Genomic DNA, 21,877 nt, shown 5'->3' with positions numbered 1-21,877 from the left:
TTTTTCTTAAGGTAAGGTCAAACTGAATCACCATGGGCCTTTATCTAATATGATGGGAGTCCTTACAAACAAAAGAAATTTGGACATAGTAGGAGGAGAAGGGAAGACAGAAAACCATGTGACAGAAGCAGATATTGCATTATGGGTTGCTGGTCAGCCACCATCAGAATGCTACACACAGACTTTAGAGAAAGCAGGATCCTATGTATGACTTAATGTTTGATTTCTAGCCTCCAAAAACTGAGATGTAAATTCCCGTTGTTTAAGCCAATTAGTGTGTGGTATTTTTACACAGCAATCATGGCAAACTAAGACAAGCACTAAATCATATAAATATTAATACCATCACCACATCAGTAGACTATGAGACTTCGAGATAAGTTCAATTTTTATGACCAAGTCCTGGGATATAATAAGGGATCAACATATAGTCATTGAACAAATGAATGACTATGCTGTGCTCTATTAGAGAACTCCAAAAACTAGTCTCAATTCTAGATTTCAGAGACCCTATGGAGCATAGGTGTCCTCTACCTGAGATTAATAGGACAGTACCGTGAGTTCAGTTTTCTTACGATGATAAAACTGTAGATATGTATGACTTAAGGGGATGCCTGTGTTCTCTTAGTTTATAACTATTAGCAGTAGGATTAAAATTAATTGCTATTCCATAGTCCAGAAAATGAGATTAGAATTAAGGAAGAGATTTGGGGAGCTTTTATAATGAACTGGATTTATGACTAACTTCAGTCTGGTGATTGGATTAGATTGATTAGTCAGGATTTAAACAGGATTATACATAAAGTACATGCTGAAAAATACACACACTTGCTGGTGACTGCTGTGAGCTGAATTTCTGCAAAGTCAAGTGGGCTAGAAGAGTCATCATAATGCCAATGAATAGAGGAGGAGAGGCTACTTAGGATATGATATCAAAGAAGCAGTTCAGATTTCAGATGTTGCTGAAAAGGTGGTACCAATAAGGTATAATTATTTTCACTATGACCTTCCTCCCCTTGAGCATTTTATAGTCCTTATAATTACTAACTGAGATACTAAATACATTGCTTTCACTTCAATGGAAAAGATACCCTTTAGGAAAACTGGCAGTACGATGTATAGTGGTGACATCTAATAGGACTTTTATTGAGTTTTTTATTTTATTCGGTTTCTTCTATCTTGTACCCCTACCGTGATGATATTAAAACCCTTCAACATTGTATTATTGTTCTTACAATTAACTAACCAAATTCAAACTGAAAATAAAGAATAATTCCAGAAGACATACCATGGCATTTGCAGGAGCAGCCTCAGAAAGTAAAGCACTTAAAAACTACAAAATTAAGGTGGAGAATGTTGAGTTCTACAACCTTTCATTTGAAGCTCTGCACCTGGGCTGGAAATTGATCTTGTTTCCTTGTATCAGAGTGAATTAGATTCCGGAAGCAGTAGTGAAATGTTTTCTCTTTATTGATACAATTTCGCACGACTAATTTAAGATGGTCTATGATTTTAGAGAACCACGTTTTCTCACTGAGAAAAAAATGTAACTATTTAATGAAGGGGGTTGTTTTGTCACCTTATGGCTGCTGTGTGTCCACAGCAGAAACATTTTCCTTGATGAATTTTCTAGCAGAATTTCCTCTGTCTTTTATTGCAGTGTAACTAATATAGGGCAGATTTTGACAGTCTAGCAATTTTTTTTCTTTTCTCCATTCACACACAGAATAGAATTATCTTAGATTTTCATTTAGCCTTCGTGTTCAGTTTACAGCTCTTATATCCTCTGTTTTGCAATATCTCTCCTTATAACTCCTTTCACATCTTGATTCCTTAGGCTGTAGATCAAGGGATTGAGCATGAGTGTGATCACAGTGTAAAAAACTGCAATTATCTTTCCCCCAGCCCAGGAAGACTTTGACTGTAGTCTCACATATGTGATGATGGCAGTTCCATAGAATAAAACCACCACAGCCAGATGGGAGACACAGGTGGACAGTGCCTTGTGCTTCCCAGAGACTGACCATATCCTGAGGATAGACAGAAGGATTCAGGAATAAGAAGTAACAATGAGGAGGAAGGGAATGAAGACGATGATGATACTGAAGACAAAAACAACCATCTCAGTAAATGAAGTGTTTGTGCAGGCCAGCCTCAGGACAGAAGGCACCTCACAGAAGAAGTGATTCAAGACATTGGGTCCACAGTACAGCAAACTTAAGGTGAGGACTTTGACCACCATGGAACCAAGGAAGCTGATGAACCAAGAAATGGCAACCAGTTGGACACAGGTGCTTTGGTCCATGATGACAGTGTAGTGAAGAGGATGACAAATGGTTACATATCAGTCATAAGCCATAATACCACACATTTGATCATTCCAAAGGAGAGGGAGAAGTACATCTGAGTAGCACAACCAAAGAATGAAACGGCCTTCTGTTTCCCCACCATGTTGGACAGCATTTGTGGGACATTGGTGGATGTGTAGCAGATGTCTGAAAAGGATAAATTACTGAGAAAGAAGTATGTGGGGGTATGAAGATGAGGTTCTATCTCGATAGTAGTGATGATGGTAATATTACTAGCTACAGTCCATAAATAAAATAACAAAAACATAATAAAAAAGTGACCTGGATCTTTGGTTGGGGAGAGAGGCTGAGGAACACAAATTCAATCACAGAGAAATTAGTCTTTATCATATCCATTTTTCAGGCCACTTTGCTCTCAAAGGACCATCCCCTTGAAAATAAAATTAAATGTCCTATACATCACAATGTTGGAAATCCAGAACATAAGATAATATATGATATATATATATAACATGAATTTTTATTATATGAGAAGCATTTTACTAGTTATTTTGCCACAAGTAAATTGCATTTTCAGGATTACTAAATATATTTATATAATTTTAAATAGGAGGAAATTGAAGATCAGAGAAACAATACAAATTTCTTAAAGTCAGAGTATTTTCAAGAGCCACAATTGCCTAGCTATAGGTAAAAACAATAAAAGAGAAACACAAATTAAAACAAGCAGAAGAAAGAAAATAAAGACTAAAGTGGTAATAAATGAAATAGAAAAGAAAAAAACAGTAGAGTGATCAAAAATTCAAACATTAATTCTTTGAGAGGATCAATAAGATTGATCAACATTTAGTGAAACTGACAAAAAAAATGTGAGAGAAGATATAAGTGAAGAATCAGAAATGGAAAGGGAGACATTACTACTAACCATACTGAAATGAAAAGTATCCTCAGAGGATACCATGAACAACTGTATAGCAATAAATTAGATATCCTAAACTGAATGGATAAATTCTAAGAATCACACAAACTACCTATGCTGAGCAAGAATAAATAGAAAATTTTAGCAAACCAATTGCTAGTGAAGATATTGAATCAGTAATCAAAGATATCTCAACAAACAAAAGCCTATGACAAGATGGATTACAGGGGAATTCTGTCAAATGTTCCAAGAAGACTTAACTCCAATTCTGCTCAAACTCTTCCAAAAATTGAATAATGTAGAACACTCCCTAACTCAGTCCATTAGGCCAAAATTACTCTCATACCAAAGCCAGATAAAATATCACAAGAAAATAAAAATGCAGACTAATATCTCTTATGTGTACAGATGCAGGTATCTTCAAGAAAATATTAGAAGCCTGAGTCCAACAGCATCTTAAAACAATTATGCACTGTGATCAAGTGGACTTTGTTCCTTGCATGCCAGGCTGATTTAATATGAGAACCAATTAATATAATACATCACATTTCCAGAATGAATAGAAAAAAATAGCATGAATATCTCAATTGATGTAGAAAAAGGTATTTGACAAACTACAGCATTCTTTTCTGATAAAAAACACTAGAAATAAAAGGACAGTTCCTCAACATGATAAAGGACATATAGGAAAAGTCTATAGCTAACATCCTACTTACTGGTGAAAGACTGAAATATTTCCCTCTGGACCAAGAACAAAAGAAGGATGTCCTCAGTCACCACTGATTTTCAAAATTATAGTGAAGTATCTTCAAGAGCAATTAGGCAAGGGAACAAATTAAAATCCAAATTAGAAAAGAAGAAGTAAAAACTTCTTTATTTAAAGATGATATGACCCTATACACAGAAAATCTTGAGAAGTCCATAAGAAAACTACTAGAACTAATAAATGAATTCAGCAAAGTGAGAGAGGGTAAAAAATCAATAGCCTCAAATTATTAGGGTTTCTATACACAAGTAATGAACAATCAGAAAAATAAGTCAAGAAAAAAATTCATTCACAATAGCAACTAAAGAATGAAGTATCTAGGACTAAATCTAACCAAGCATGTATAGGACTTACACATAGCAAACAACAAAACATTGCTAAAACAAATTAATGAAGACATAACTAAATGGACGGATACTCCAGGTCCCTGCTGTGAAAGACTAAATATATTTAGGTTCTCAATACTACACAAAGCAGTTTATAAATTCAATAAATCCAAATAAAAATTCTAACAACCTTCTTCACATAAATGGGAAATCCAATCATCAACTGTATATGGAAAGGCAAGGGGCTCAAAACAGCTCAAGTTATACTAAAAGGAAATGTGAAGTTGAAGGACTCACTTTCTGATCTTAGAACATATTACAAAGCCACAGTAATCAAAACAGCATGGTGCTGGCACAAGGACATCAATACAATAGAATTGAGAGCTCAGAAATTGACCTTTATATTTATGGCCAACTGACGTTTCAGAGAGTGGCAAAGGACACTGAATTGAGAAATAATAATCTCTTCAACAAATGGTGCTGAGAAAGCTGAATTTCCATTTGGAATAAAAAGGAAGGTTATGCCTACCTCATGACATTTAGAAAAATCAGTGCAGGGCCGGGCACGGCACTCACGCCCCGCCTGCCAGCCCACCCGCCCTCCTCTCCCTCTTCCCCCTTCTGCTCCGGCGGCGCTCCATCCACCATCTTATCCTTCCCTTTCTCCTCCTGCTTCAGCGGCTCTCCAATAACCACCGTGCCCTCTTCCACCTTCACCGGCTCCTCCGCCACCGGCCTCGACAGCCTTGCCACCCTCACCTTTCCTCCTTCAGAACAGCTACTGGGGGAGTGGAGATGATACAGAACAGCTCCCAGAGCCACGATGGAGATCAAAGGGACGTCGTAACCTATCCTGGAATGACTGACTGTCTGGGAGAACCAGCTCCGGTGAGATCGCCGAGGGGCGCGGGCTTTCCCGGGTGGGACAGCAAGCAGCCGGAGTCCCTCCCTTCCTCCTTCCCAGGCCAACTGGCAGAATTGGGCAGGCGGTCCCTTCGGGTTGCGGCGGCCAGCGACCCTCCCAGCATTCGGACCCCTGGGCTGGCTGGCACTCTTCCAAGCCACTTCGGCTGCCGAACTTCCCTACGGTGAGAGTTTTTCAAAGTTAAAGGACCCACAGCAACTTTTACTGGTGGAACCCGTAGACGAACGTGTGCCACGAGCGCCACCTACTGGGCAGGATAAGAAAAACAGAATCCAGAGATTTCACAGAAAAATCTTTCAACCTGTGGGGTCCAACACCCAGGGAAATCTGACTAAATGCCCAGACGCCAGCAGAAGATAACGGATCATGCTCAGAAAATTGAAAATATGGCCCAGTCAAAGGAACAAACCAATAGCTCAAATGAGATACAGGAGCTGAGACAACTAATGCTGAATATACGAACAAAAATGGAAAACCTCTTCAAAAACAAAATTGATAAATTGGCGGAGGACATGAAGAAGACATGGGCTGAACAAAAAGAAGAAATAGAAAAACTGAAAAAACAAGTTACAGAGCTTATGGAAGTGAAGGATAAAGTAGAAAAGATGGAAAAACAATGGATACCTACAATGATAGATTTAAAGAGTCAGAAGATAGAATTAGTGATTTGAAGGATGGAACATCTGAATTCCAAAAACAAACAGAAACTATCAGGAAAAGAATCGAAAAATTTGAACAGGGTATCAGAGACTCAAGGACAATATGAACCACACAAATATACGTGTTGTGGGTGTCCCAGAAGGAGAAGAGAAGGGAAAAGGAGGAGAAAAACTAATGAAAGAAATTATCACTGAAAATTTCCCAACTCTTATGAAAGACCTAAAATTACAGGTCCAAGAAGTGCAGCGCACCCCAAAGAGATTAGACCCAAATAGGTGTTCTCCAAGACACTTACTAGTTAGAATGTCAGAGGTCAAAGAGAAAGAGAGGATCTTGAAAGCAGCAAGAGAGAAGCAATCCATCACATACAAGGGAAACCCAATAAGAATATGTGTAGATTTCTCAGCAGAAACCATGGAAGCTAGAAGACAGTGGGATGATATATTTAAGTTACTAAAAGAGAAAAAATGCCAACCAAGACTCCTATATCCAGCAAAATTGTCCTTCAAAAATGAGGGAGAAATTAAAACATTCTCAAACAAAAAGTCATGGAGAGAATTTGTGACCAAGAGACCAGCTCTGCAAGAAATACTAAAGGGAGCACTAGAGTCAGAACAGAAAAGACAGAAGAGAGAGGTATGGAGAAGAGTGTAGAAAGAAGGAAAGTCAGATATGATATATATAATACAAAAGGCAAAATGGTAGAGGAAAATATTATCCAAACAATAATAACTCTAAATGTTAATGGACTGAATTTCCCAATCAAAAGACATAGACTGGCAGATTGGATTAAAAAACAGGATCCTTCTATATGCTGTCTACAGGAAACACATCTTAGACCCAAAGATAAATATAGGTTGAAAGTGAAAGGCTGGGAAAAGATATTTCGTGCAAATAACAACCATAAAAGAGCAGGAGTGGCTATACTAATATCCAACAAATTAGACTTCAAATATAAAACAGTTAAAAGAGACAAAGAAGGACACTATATACTAATAAAAGGAACAATTCAACAAGAAGACATAACAATCATAAATATTTACGCACCAAACCAGAATGCCCCAAAATATGTGAGGAATACACTGCAAACACTGAAAAGGGAAATAGACTCATATAACATAATAGTTGGAGACTTCAATTCACCACTCTCATCAATGGACAGAACATCTAGACAGAGGATCAATAAAGAAATAGAGAATCTGAATATTACTATAAATGGGCTAGACTTAACAGACATTTATGGGACATTACATCCCACAACAGCAGGATACACATTTTTTTCAAGTGCTCATGGATCATTCTCAAAGATAGACCATATGCTGGGTCACAAAGCAAGTCTTAACAAATTTAAAAAGATTGAAATCATACACAACACTTTCTCGGATCATAAAGGAATGAAGTAGGAAATCAATAATAGGTGGAGTGCCAGAAAATTCACAAATACATGGAGGTTCAACAACACACATTTAAACAACAAGTGGGTCAAAGAAGAAATTGCAAGAGGAATTAGTAAATACCTAGAGGTGAATGAAAATGAAATCACAACATATCAAAACTTATGGGATGCAGCAAAGTCAGTGCTAAGAGGGAAATTTATTGCCCTAAATGCCTATATCAGAAAAGAAGAAAAGGCAAAATTGCAGGAATTAATTGTCCACTTGGAAGAACTGGAGAAAGAACAGCAAACTAATCCCAAAGCAAGCAAAAGGAAAGAAATAACAAAGATTAGAGCAGAAATAAATGAAATTGAAAACACGAAAACAATAGAGAAAATCAATAAGACCAGAAGTTGGTTCTATGAGAAAATCAATGATTGATGGGCCTTTAGCAAGACTGACAAAAAGAAGAGAGAGGATGCAAATAAATAAGATCAGAAATGGAAGAGGAGGCATAGCTACTGATCTCACAGAAATAAAGGAGGTAATAGCAGGATACTATGAACAACTTTACGCTAATAAACACAACAATTTAGATGAAATGCATGGGTTCCTGGAAAGACATGAACAACCAACTTTGACTCAAGAAGAAATAGATGACCTCAACAAACCAATCACAAGTAAAGAAATTGAATTAGTCATTCAAAAGCTTCCTAAAAAGAAAAGTCCAGGACCAGACGGCTTCACATCTGAATTCTATCAAACATTCCAGAAAGAATTAGTACCAACTCTCCTCAAACTCTTCAAAAAAATCGAAGTGGAGGGAAAACTACCTAATTCATTTTACGAAGCCAACATCACCCTCATACCAAAACCAGGCAAAGATATTACAAAAAAAGAAAACTACAGAGCAATCTCTCTAATGAATATAGATGCAAAAATCCTCAATAAAATTCTAGCAAATCATATACAACAACACATTAAAAGAATTATACATCATGACCAAGTAAGATTCATCCCAGGTCTGCAAGGATGGTTCAACATAAGAAATTCAATTAATGTAATGCACCATATCAACAAATCAAAGCAGAAAAATCACATGATCATCTCAATTGATGCAGAGAAGGCATTTGACAAGATTCAACATCCTTTCCTGTTGAAAACACTTCAAAAGATAGGAATACAAGGAAACTTCCTTAAAATGATAGAGGGAATATATGAAAAACCCACAGCTAATATCATCCTCAATGGGGAAAAATTGAAAACTTTCCCCCTAAGATCAGGAACAAGACAAGGATGTCCACTATCACCACTATTATTCAACATTGTGTTGGAGGTTCTAGCCAGAGCAATTAGACAAGAAAAAGAAATACAAGGGATCAAAATTGGAAAAGAAGAAGTAAAACTATCACTGTTTGCAGACGATATGATGCTATACATCGAAAACCTGGAAAAATCCACAACAAAACTACTAGAGCTAATAAATGAGTACAGCAGAGTAGCAGGTTACAAGATCAACATTCAAAAATCTGTAGCATTTCTATACACTAGTAATGAACAAGCTGAGGGGGAAATCAAGAAACGAATCCCATTTACAATTGCAACTAAAAGAATAAAATACCTAGGAATAAATTTAACTAAAGAGACCAAAAACCTATATAAAGAAAACTACAAAAAACTGCTAAAAGAAATCACAGAAGACCTAAATAGATGGAAGGGCATACCGTGTTCATGGATTGGAAGACTAAATATAGTTAAGATGTCAATCCTACCTAAATTGATCTACAGATTCAATGCAATACCAATCAAAATCCCAACAACTTATTTTTCAGAAATAGAAAAACCAATAAGCAAATTTATCTGGAAGGGCAGGGTGCCCCGAATTGCAAAAAACATCTTGAGGAAAAAAAACGAAGCTGGAGGTCTCGTGCTGCTGGACTTTAAGGCATATTATGAAGCCACAGTGGTCAAAGCAGCATGGTATTGGCATAAAGATAGATATATCGACCAATGGAATCGAATAGAGTGCTCAGATATAGACCCTCTCATCTACGGACATTTGATCTTTGATAAGGCAGTCAAGCCAACTCACCTGGGACAGAACAGTCTCTTCAATAAATGGTGCCTAGAGAACTGGATATCCATATGCAAAAGAATGAAAGAAGACCCATATCTCACACCCTATACAAAAGTTAATTCAAAATGGATCAAAGATCTAAACATTAGGTCTAAGACCATAAAACAGTTAGAGGAAAATGTAGGCAGATATCTTACGAAACTTACAATTGGAGGCAGTTTTATGGACCTTAAACCTAAAGCAAGAGCACTGAAGAAGGAAATAAATAAATGGGAGCTCCTCAAAATTAAACACTTTTTTGCATCAAAGAACTTCATCAAGAAAGTAGAAAGACAGCCTACACAATGGGAGACAATATTTGGAAATGACGTATCAGATAAACCTCTAGCATCCAGAATTTATAAAGAGATTGTTCCACTCAACAACAAAAAGACAGCCAACCCAATTGCAAAATGGGAAAAAGACTTGAACAGACACCTCTCATAAGAGGAAATACAAATGGCCAAAAGGCACATGAAGAGATGCTCAATGCCCCTGGTCATTAGAGAAATGCAAATCAAAACCACAATGAGATATCATCTCACACCCACCAGAATGGTCATTATCAACAAAACAGAAAATGACAAGTGCTGGATAGGATGCGGAGAAAGAGGCACACTTATCCACTGTTGGTGGGAATGTCAAATGGTGCAACCACTGTGGAAGGCAGTTTGGCAGTTCCTCAAAAAGCTGAATATAGAATTGCCATACGACCCAGCAATACCATTGCTGGGTATCTACTCAAAGGACTTAAGGGCAAAGACACAAACGGACATTTGCACACCAATGTTTATAGCAGCATTATTTACAATTGCAAAGAGATGGAAACAGCCAAAATATCCATCAACAGAAGAATGGCTAAACAAACTGTGGTATATACATATGATGGAATATTATGCAGCTTTAAGACAGGATAAACTTACGAAGCATGTAATAACATGGATGGACCTAGAGAACATTATGCTGAGTGAGTCTAGCCAAAAACTAAAGGACAAATACTGTATGCTCCCACTGATGTGAACGGACATTCGAGAATAAACTTGAAATATGTCATTGGTAACAGAGTCCAGCAGGAGTTAGAAACAGGGTAAGATAATGGGTAATTGGATCTGAAGAGATACAGACTGTGCAACAGGACTAGATACAAAAACCCAAAAATGGACAGCACAATAGTACCTAATTGTAAATTAATCATGTTAAAACACTGAATGAAGGTGCATCTGAGCTATAGGTTTTGTTTGTTTGTTTGTTTGTTTTTATTTGTTTGTTTTGTTTTTTGTTTTTCTTTTCTTTTTTACTATTATTATTACTTTTATTTCTTTTCTCTATATTAACATTCTATATCTTTGTCTGGTGTGTCACTAGTTCTTCTAAACCGATGCAAATATACTAAGAAAAGATGATCATGCATCTATGTGATGATGTTAAGAATTACTGATTGCATATGTAGAATGGTATGATTTCTAAATGTTGGGTTAATTTCTTTTTTTCCCATTAATTAATAAAAAAAAGTAAAAAAAAAAGAAAAATCAGTGCAAAATGAACAAAAAACTTTAATATAAGAATGAGAATGCTCAAAGTTTTAGAAGAAAACATAGGGAGGCACCTTCAGGACCTTGTCTTTGGCAATGATTTCTAACACTTTATACCCAAATTATAAGCATCAGAGGAAGAAATAGTAAATGAGACTTCATCAAAATTGAAAACTTTTGTTCCTCAGAGGAATTTATCATGAACGTTAAATTGCAATCTGCACAATAGGAGAAAATATTTGGGAACAACTTATTCAATAAAGGTTTAATGTCCAGAATATATAAAGAAATCCTTCAACTTCACAATAAAAAGACAAATGGGCAAAAGGCTTAAACAGACATATCTCCAAAGGATACATACAAGCAGCCAAAAGGCACATGAGAAGATTTTCATTATCATTAGCCATTAGGGAAATGCAAATGAAAACCACAATGTGATATCATTACACACAAATTAGAATGTCTGTTGAAAGAAAAAAATGGAAAACAAGAATTTTAGAGGAGATGTGGAGAAATAGGCACACTCATTCAGTGCAGGGGGAAATGTAAACTGGTGTAAACTCTCTGGAAGTCTGGCAGTTCCTCAAGAAGCTAAGCATAGAATTACCATATGATCTGGTAATCCCACTACTAGGTATATATCCAGAAGAACTGAAAACAAGGACTCAAGCAGATATTTGCACCCCAATACTCACAATGATGTTATTTACTGTTGCCAAAAAGTGGAAGCAACCCATGTGTCCATCAACCAATGAAAAGATAACCAAAATGTGATAAATACATACAATGAAATGTTACTCAGCATTGAAAAGGAATCAAGTTCTGATAAATGGGACAACACAGATACATGTCATGTTGAGTGAAATAAGACTGGAGCAAAAGGACAAATATTCTATGACTTCACTGACATGAAATAATTAGAATAAGTAAAGTCATAGAGCCAGGATCTATAATATGGTTTACTAGGGCTTGGGTTGGGGGTAGGGAATGGGAGTTAATGCTTAAAGTGTACAGAATTTCTATTTGGATGATGGAAAAGTATTGGTAATGGATGCTGGTGATGGTAGCAATATTGTGAATGTAATTAACAATTCTGAGTTATGTGTGTGAATGTGGTTAAAAGGGAAAATTTTAGTTTGTATGTGTAACTACTAGAATAAAAATTAAAAGTAAAAACCTAAGACTGTGCAACACAATGAACCCTGTTGTAAATAGTGAGCTATAGTTATAGTAGAATTATAAAAATGTTCTTTCATAAATTATAGCAAATGTACCTCACTATGCAAAGTGTCAATAATATGGTTGTATATGAGAGCTCTGTAATTTTTATATTTATGCATGATTATATATATATATATATGTATAAATAGTATGCATGATAATGGAAGGTGGTGATGATAGCACTACATTTTGAACTCAGTTAACAGCAATGAAATATATATATGAATGTTATAAATTGAGAAATGTTAGATTGTATATGTTGCAACAGAATAAAAATTTAAAAGGAACTCTATGGAACTCCATTACACAATGAACGCTGAGTTAAACTATAGACTTTAATTAATGGTATAATTATAAAAATGTGTTATCATCAATTGTAACAAATATTCCACACCAATGCACGTTTTTGGTATGGAATGATATTCTGTACTTTATGCATGATTGCTTTGTAAACCCACAACTTTCATTAAAGAAAGCAAAAAATAGTACATGTGATATGATTTTCTTTATATGAATTTTAAAAACATAAAATTAACCTATGATATTAAAAGCCAAGATAGTGATTACCTTCAGTGAGGAGTTTCAAGTGACTGGAAGAGGGAATGAGCATGGTGTCTGGGATGCTTGTATTTTTTAAAATCTATTTGTAGTTTACAAGGATATGTTAACTTTCAAAATTCATAGAAATATGAACTTTGCTTAGTTTACTTTTATGCATGTAATATATGAGATATGTAGGGATATGTAAATAAAAAAAGAAAAATTGTTCATGACTAAATTATATAGAGTCTTCTAAATCATTGCATCCAAAACTTTAATAAGCAAAGGAATCACATAAGTTTCTTGTTTAAATGTCACACTAATTCCATAGATAATGGGCCAGATGCTAAGAGTGTTCATTTGGAAAAAGATACATGAGGCATTCATTTTACGGACTTTTGAACCACATATTGTATAACAAGGTTTTAGGTGATGGTAGGAAGTTAGGATTTTACTCTGATTATAATATTGGAATATTTTAGATAGAAATGTACTATGATTTGATAAATGATTTAAAATCACTTTGGATGCCAGATGGAATGAGGTACCAGAAAACAAAAGACACAGAGTAGTAACAGTTAAGTGAGAAGAGATGGCAGTGACTCTGGTTAGTGCTGTCAGAATGAAGATGTTTAAAAAGAAAGAAATTGAAATTAATCAAGGTAAAACAGAGAGGACACACCATTGATTTCATTGTGAAATATGATGAAAATTGTAAAATGGCATAATTTTCTGGTTGTTTGCCTTCAGTGTAAAACAGTTTGCTCTAGTTCCATTTAGGGAGAAAGGAAAGACTTTGAAGTAGCCATAGTCCAAGGTGGGTGGCAGTCAATAATTCTGTTTACCTATGTAAAATTCTAGTATATCTGGAACAAATATAAAAATTAATTAGGCCATTTTATATAAGTAACCTGAGGAAGTAGGCCTGAATTGAGACAGACACTGATGATTCTCAAATTTATTGGTTTGTGGAATACCTACCAAGGCTATGATTTAGGCATTCTGGAAATCCATGAATGTAAGTCCTAAATGAATGGGGTGCTGGCAAAATCATTTCATGTAGAGAAGGAAATAACCTATTTTGAAGTGAGGAAAAGTGTGATTGACCTGACCACATATGGCTTTTTCATCTTATTAGGAAATAGTGTCATTTCAGTAGCTCATTTATGGCCTCTGTTGTTATGAGCTTGGACACACTATAGTGACAGCAGCCATTTTATCTTTAGTGGGAGGAGATTCAATAATAATTGAATTCAAATATACCTTCCATTCTTGCTACCATGGCTAATTTTTAATGAGTCCACTATTTGAATATAGGGGTCTTAGAAGAAAGGCTTACCAATATCCTCAGCATGGGTTATCTTGTCCACCCAATTATTCTCTTCTTTGTAATTCATACTTGACATTGGGTATTTAAAATAAGCATGAATAACTTATACCTGGTTCTTTCCCAGAGATACACCTTTTATCTCTTCCAGACCTGCTTGCCACTTATTTTCCAATCTTATTCTTTCCAATGCGTGATCACCCAGTCAACACAATAGCCATTGAATCAGTAGAGAAATACTTAAGACCACCATTCCTTCTATGCTAAAAGAAGACAATTTGATATAAACTCTGATATGCATGTGCACAGTTTGGATCTAAAATTTTAGCCCCAGTACAACTACCCATTTAAAAGAATGAGGAATTCTTAGGTGGTAGCTGGAACTATGTCTTAGGTAAGAGAATAAATACTACGTGCCTGAAACATCCTGTTGTATCTAAAAAACATGGGTGATACTGTCAGTGACAGGGGCAGAAACAAAAGAAAGGAATCAACCTAAAGATTTTCTTGGTGATAAGTTGTGAGATTCTATGCACCAAAAATAAAAATAAAAAAGTAAAAAAATACCTATTTTTAATTAAAATATATTGAAACAATGAAAGCTAAGAAAATCATGATCCTCAAAAAATGTATATGGTGAGTATGAGAAACAAGTAAAAAAAAGAAGGGTAAATATAGTAGATTATTTCATTTTTATTGGGCTTTAAAACTAAGGTACTTTATTTAATATGGCTAAAAGCATACATAGTATATATAAATATATAGAAATGCAAATATATATACATGCACCCATGCTTTATTGATATAAGCAACAAATGAAAATGTAAACTATGGAATTTTTTACATAGTCTCAGCAGAATTAGGAACTCTACAAGCAACAGAAAGGAATAATCAGCATTGATGCATACACATAATGACTACCATCAACAGTTGTCATGCAAAAGAACCAAGTAGAAACAGGATAATTCCAATATTCTGAATTAGATATCAGTTCATACATGAAAAATTAATTATGCTGGCTCAATTTCTGATCTTATAGTTGGAGATTCAAGATAACCTTTTTAATTAGAATATTGTTATTACAGAATTAAATTAGTCTTGGATAATTCTTATGTATTAAGCAATAATAATAATAACAACATTACGATATTTTTCTTCATCTGGCTAAGCGAGAATTGAAAGTGCATTTTTTAGAGGAAGATAGATGGTAAAAAGACAAAAAATATGTTTAAAATGACATGTTAAAGTCATACTGACATTTAAAGCTTAACTATAAAAAGAAGAAGCAATCCTTTGACACATTGTTCCTATTTTATTTACTTCAAGAGAAGAACTATTCCATTCTTCAGCTATGAAGCAAAAATTTGAGAGTGTAGATCTTCTAAGTTGGCTAGAATGAGAAAGTACTCTTATTTATTTTTCCCTGGAAAGATTACTTTACTTCCATGAAAGTGACTAAAATATAGGAAGATTATAAATATGTATGACAATAATAATAAGAAATTACAATGCAAAAATAGACATAATGAGGAAATTAATTATGCCTAAATATTTGATGTTTTTATTTAGGTTTTAGTGAACATTTTCAATATGGACTGTCATCATTATATTGAGAATACTTTGACTTGAATAAGTATATGAACCCTTTAAAAGGCTCATCTGTATTTAATGTTTAATTAAAGGATAAATATCTAAAGAAATTTAATTAATCAATAGAAAATATATGTACAACTTAAGAGGATTTAAGTTTAGGTTAAACATTTAATAAATGGAGCATTAAGAATACTACAATTAAACCGATCCCTTTCCATATAATGATGCCTCCTAGACATTAATCAATCAATAACATAGATATCTTGGATTGGTTTGTCAGTTTATAATAGGGAGGGCCTTTAGAAGGCCACAGAACCCTCTTAACATTTCATGGGTCATGTTGTATAAGTTCCTGTCTTCACAATGGTCATTATGTCTGTAAACACAGAACATGCATCCACTTAGGGCAGGTTGGATTATTTCATCCTGTCTGGTGAGATATTTGACTTCCACTGCACACAAATGTGTGCACTGATATTAGGAATAACCCTAGAATCAAACCCTCAAATGGAGGTTCTGGATTAATTTGATCACATAGTTACTTAGTTGTTTGGCACTAGAAATTTTAGTTCCCCATCTTCACCCAGATCAAAGAAGGATAATGACAAGTTTTTAATCCACCTTCATGGTAAGCAGACATAAGATTTATATGAAAATATTTTGCTAATGTAACTAAACAAATAGAAGGTAAAATATGTTAGGTTTTATCATATTAGCTTTTTTGGGTAAAATTTGGTTTTTATAAATTAACCAAAATAAAGATTACATACTTTTAGCAGTATAAAATTCAGTAGTTATACAAGGTGAATTCAAATAGCAAACCTAGTTACAATAATAAATTCATCTCATTTAATTACATTAAGAAATGATAATTATAAAAATAGGTAAAATTTCATGAACATATTCCTATTTATTCTAGTTTATGAATTCTTATCCATATTCCTGGACTGTGGTATAGGCCATTGTGTCCGGTACTTGAACAGTGATATTGTCCATAGACTTTGTCTAACAGAATTGTCAGCCCACATGATGAGCCTGTTAGTCTGAAGGCCGGATGAAGCATGCCACCAGTTAAAGTGACTGTGTGTAACTTATCAAATATGTGCCTTCAAGGGTGAGGGGGATAGGTAGGGCAAGCTAAGATTCCCTCACAAGCACCATGAATACCTAGATTATTTTCATTCACAACATCTAGCATAGAGTCACCAACTTTTACTTTAATGGTTAATATGTGATGTTAATATGTGAGCTCCATGGAAGAGAAGCTACAAGCAGTGGAGGCGACACGCAGGAGCCAGGCGCCCCCAGTGGTGGCCGTACCCATATATTTTACACACACACACACACACATACACACACATATACATATATATACACACTTACATAAACACATATATACATACACATATATCCATTTTTTTAAATGCTTAGGGCAAAATTTTTTTATCCAGAGTAGAACTGGTTCCCTCAGGCAAGGGAAGGATACGGATTGCTGCTTCAGGAGGGATGCTTGTTATTAGACTCATCCTTGACTGCCCGACAACCCTATTGCATATTTTATGGTCCTGGCTCTTCCTTCCAAGAATTAGATCAGCCTGCATAGAGCCTCTGGTAATGTTTAGCATTTAATTGGTATTGCAATTCTTCTATCTTTACAGTCAGGTCCTGGCTTGGGACTCAAATACATTTTTCCTAATGGACTGTGAGCAAATAGAAATGTCTTCAAAGTTGCAGGTAAAGTATTCCAATTGCCCTTTGAACCTTACAATTGTATATTAATATTTCAATTCAAAAGATCCCTCATTTTTATAATCAGTATTATCACGGTAGTCATTGTGTACTATAATCAATAGATTTTTCACTGCCCTACTCTCTGTCTACATCCCATGAAATGATATCACTGATAATAAATTATCATGATGACCCCTCACAGCAAAGATTACCAGTGTCCCATTTCCCCAGCTGGAAATTTATCTGAGAATTCTTAAATATGTGATCAAATTAATCCAGACAGCCCATCTGAGGGTTTGATTCTAGGGCTATTTTTAATATCAATTACTTTAAAGTTCAGGATCTATCTTCTAACACTGGCCATATAAATGGGGTAATTTAAGAAGAATTAGTAAAGGGACCATCTTTACAAAGCAATGCAGTATGCAAAAACTACAGAAGACACAGTAGCCCTGTGCTACAGATGCTGATATAGCTGGGCCTGAAGGGACAGGAGGAAAGAGCAGTTACCAGAATCCTGAGAGAAAAAGGTTTTGTGTTGGTGGCACAAGACAAATACTGTGGCTTTGCTCAAGGGAGGAGTGCGGTCCTCACTGACCTCGCAGGGAAAGAACCTGGGTTAAGAACTTACTCTGACTTGATCTTTCTTTCCTTTCAATTCACTTCCTCCCTACATTGCCCAAGAGTCATCAATACAGTCCCAACAAGTTGGTCTTCTGGGTCAGAGAGCAAGATGGAAAAATGGAAGATATCAGCACATTAAAGATATATTAGTGTCTGTATTTTTATTAATATTAAGATGTATATATATATGTGAATGTATGTGTGTAATATCCATGTGCATTTATTTTATTTTCATTTGGATTCATTAAAACAATATATAATGTGAAGGATGGTTATGACTGAATGCATCTATCAATGGGGAATTGCAGTCTCTAAACAAGCCCTTTTGAGTCTTATTAGATAAGATTGATCTGACTTTCTCAATGAATAGGTTCATTTAATTGCCTTGTTAGCCATTTCCCCAGGCCATAAATCTATGAGGTATTCCGTGAATCTAATACACTTGGGACCCACTAATTGTTATAAATGTTTCTAGAAATAGCTGATTTGACTATGAGAATTTTAGAATGATGATTTTGCTGTGAATTCTAGGTAGGTTGATGTGATTCAGGTACTACTGCTGGCATACAAATTTTGTTTTATTCCCATAATGATTCTATAGCCATTTGGTATGGTTATATGAGAGGAGGATCTAAAACCTCCTTCATTCTATTGCAGTCTCCAAAACTACTGAGAGTAAAAAGAATGTTATAATTCTCTATTCTAAGCAGTTAGGAAATGCACCTTGCATTAAAGAAAGCTGAAAAACTGCATAATTGACATGGAAATCATAAGACAAGCCATTGAAAAACATTTACCAAAGGAGTAAGCTTTTATGAATATCTCAAAAAACCCAAGAGGATGGAGATTATAGAAAGAAAAATTTCTATACTCATGCTCAAAATAAATAATGAAAAAGTTTATGCTTCTTTCAGCTTGCTTTTTTCTTCCAAAAAGCAGGAAGGCATACAGTACATTTAAAGTTAAAGCAACGCAAAAGCTTACCATGACTTTCAGGTTGTGAAAGGCTCTGGGGTCCTCCCCAGTAAAGCATTCCTTACTTAAAGCAAAATTGTAACTTGTGATCTGGGGCCTATGTTTGAGCCCCAAGGAAAACTGAAAACTGGTGAACTATTTCACTGTTTGCTGTGGATTTGAGCATTTTCTAGTGATACAAATTATAGAATTAAGTTCTCAAATGTATACGTGACCTTATAAAAGTCAAAAAATATTTCTAAAGTAATGGGGTATAAGTCAGAGTAATAAAGTAATCAAGAAGAGATGGGGTGGGGCTCCATGCTGCAAAATTTGGGGGTCATCGAGAAAGCTCTGCACCCTGAGGGATTAGGCTTGACTAACTCAGAAGAATACCAGAGGGAAAAAAAGGGGCAATAGCTGCCACTAATTTTACAATCTGCACTCTTTTGCACAATAATATAAAAATCCAATGTTTTACAATTATGTAACATTAACACCCAATGTAAAATAAAATACCCAATGCATAATTTCTGTGATTATATGTCAGACAGCCCATTAAGGCCTTTAAATAGACTATCTCTTTTAAATCCTACCCTAATTTTATAAGGGATATTATTGATATAGAAATGCTTAAATTACATAGGAGTAACATGATTCTCTGGAAGATCAAGTAAATTATCGATGGTGACCAAACTAGGAAAGATTAGAATCTGAATTGGACCCAAGTCCTCCTTACTCCACATCTCATGCTGACAAGCCTATATTGCCTACCAAAATTGCATACTCTTCTGCAAAAACCTTTTAATGTAATAATTCTTTTCCTCTTCCCACTCCTGTAAAGTAGAGCTGCTCTCATTCTAATATTGGCAAATATTACAGAAAGGGGATTCTTTGGACCAAATATAATCTACAAATTCACTATTAGTTTTGATGCTCATGTAACTCAAATTTCAGCAAGTTTTCAACAGTACTTGCTATATCTGAATCAGGGAATCCCTGCTATCTGGAATATTTTCCATGGGCCAAGCCCCCCACTAATTATTTTTAAAACTCCATCATCCATAATATTTACAACAGTCCCATCTAGTAATTATCATTATATTCCCTGTTTTTCATGGAGGCAACTGAGACTTAACAAGATTAAATCATTTCTATAAGATCTCGTGGTGGATGAGCATTGAGCAGACCTTGAATCTAAGTCATCTGCCTCACACATGCTGTCTGTACTTACAGAAGAACTATCTCTGATTTGACTCCCCTCAAATCATGCATAATTCATATTTATATGACATGGTTTCCTTTTTTTCTTCAACATGAAAGACAATCTGCCGCTCAAATGGAAACTGCACAGCTCACAAGCACATCCTATCATGAAATAAATTTCCCCATGTATTTCACTAGTCAGACTGTGCATTGTATGCTTAGTTACTCTTGCTTTATTCTTGTACTTGCCTGTGAAGAGTACAGGATGACTAGAGATTTCTAGCTCCAGCAGTTATGTGGGATGATAAACAAATCATGTAGGAGTTAAATGTCTTCACTAGAACAGAGCAGAATGGGAATTTTATGGTGTGCTTCTCTAGAATTAAGGAAGTCTGTCCATTCATCCATTTAACAAATATCATCTGTACTAATTCTTATTCTGTGCTAGATGATGTTCTAACCATTGGCAACAAATTCTGGTCTCTTGAGCTCTCCTCCTAGTAGATGGAAATGCAGAACAAATAAAATAAGCCCATTGTATGTTGAGCCATATTGTAAATGTTCCATAAAAGAGTAAAGCAGGGAAAGAGGATAAGGAGTGTTAGTGGAAAAGGAGAAGGGCTATTTTGAACTGTGTGATTAGGGAACATCAAGCTAAGAAGGGGAGAAATTTTGATCAAAACACTAAATGGAGAGAATGAGTAGCAAGCACAAAGCTGTTGAATGTGAAGGTTCTTTGGGCTACAAATGATGGCAAGAGAAGAAATCAGAATGGTGGCTCTGACCAAATCAAATATTTGTGCACATATATGTGTGTGGAGTTCATTCAGAGAAGTCAGACATTTCCAACCAAAAGGCTTCCTGAGATATAGATGTTCACTTTTATTGCAAAGCTGTGTCATTTTTACTTATGCTGTCCTCACAGTAGATTATAAGACACTGTTCTGAATGGTTAAGCTTTAAGGGCAGGAGATCAGAAATTATTTTCTCCTTCTTTTCAAGATACAACAAGCAGCAAAACATAAAAGGGGAGGCTTTATGTCACAGCAGGAGGAATCTTAGAGGCATTTCCTGCAGTAATAAAAGCACAGAACAGAGTCTGAGTCACAGAACGCTTTGCCCACTGATTTTCTTTCTCCTTCCAGAAACCATGTTGCTTCTCTGGAAGGACCTGTCTTTCTCATCTATAAAACAGAATTACCTCATAGGGTAGCGATAAGAAATGAACTTATGTCAACTTCTTTAGTACTTAACTTTTAATATTTTTTTCTAAAACACTAGTTTAAATAAATCATACAGTAAACTTATTCTCCCAATATTTATCTTCCATGACATTGTATTTTATTAATAATAACATTGAAAACAGCTTGCACTTCTATTTTAACTTTAACAAAAAGCCTCTGTAATGGTAGCACATATCTTGAAGGGCTCTAAAAACTAACTCACATCAAGCACTAAATGTAATACCTGGCACATAGTAAAAAGGCAAATATGCTTGCTGTTAAGAATAATTAAGAAACTCAAAAAATATTTCCAGCTCAGTTGGCATGAATCCATTGAGCATTATCCCCATTTTACAATTATGGAAATGAATGATTGGGGAAAATTAATTAAAAAACAAAATATTTTCTGAACCAGAAAACCTCTCCACAAAAGTAAAGATAAAATGGTGATAATGATACTGATATCTACCTCATAATTTTTGTTAAAATAGGAAATAATGCATGTAAGTATCAGATAGAGTTCCTGGAT

General features: G+C 35.1%; 1 long non-coding RNA gene and 1 pseudogene across 1 annotated transcript; one reads left to right on the top strand and one right to left on the bottom strand.

The window, feature by feature from the left end:
- Positions 1 to 1,777: 1,777 nt before the first annotated feature.
- LOC143672741 (olfactory receptor 2B8-like) lies at positions 1,778 to 2,705 on the bottom strand (annotated as a pseudogene).
- Positions 2,706 to 15,990: 13,285 nt separating this feature from the next.
- On the top strand, positions 15,991 to 18,200 carry LOC143672767 (uncharacterized). The gene is made up of 3 exons (XR_013170015.1): positions 15,991 to 16,238; positions 17,269 to 17,344; positions 18,026 to 18,200. It is a non-coding gene; the product is annotated as an uncharacterized LOC143672767 (long non-coding RNA).
- The last annotated feature ends 3,677 nt before the right edge of the window (positions 18,201 to 21,877 follow it).

This window comes from Tamandua tetradactyla, assembly GCF_023851605.1.
Source record: "Tamandua tetradactyla isolate mTamTet1 chromosome 15 unlocalized genomic scaffold, mTamTet1.pri SUPER_15_unloc_1, whole genome shotgun sequence".
NCBI classification, from domain to species: Eukaryota; Metazoa; Chordata; class Mammalia; order Pilosa; family Myrmecophagidae; genus Tamandua; species Tamandua tetradactyla.
Note: the sequence above shows the minus strand (reverse complement) of the source record. Positions and strands in the feature narration are given on the sequence as shown.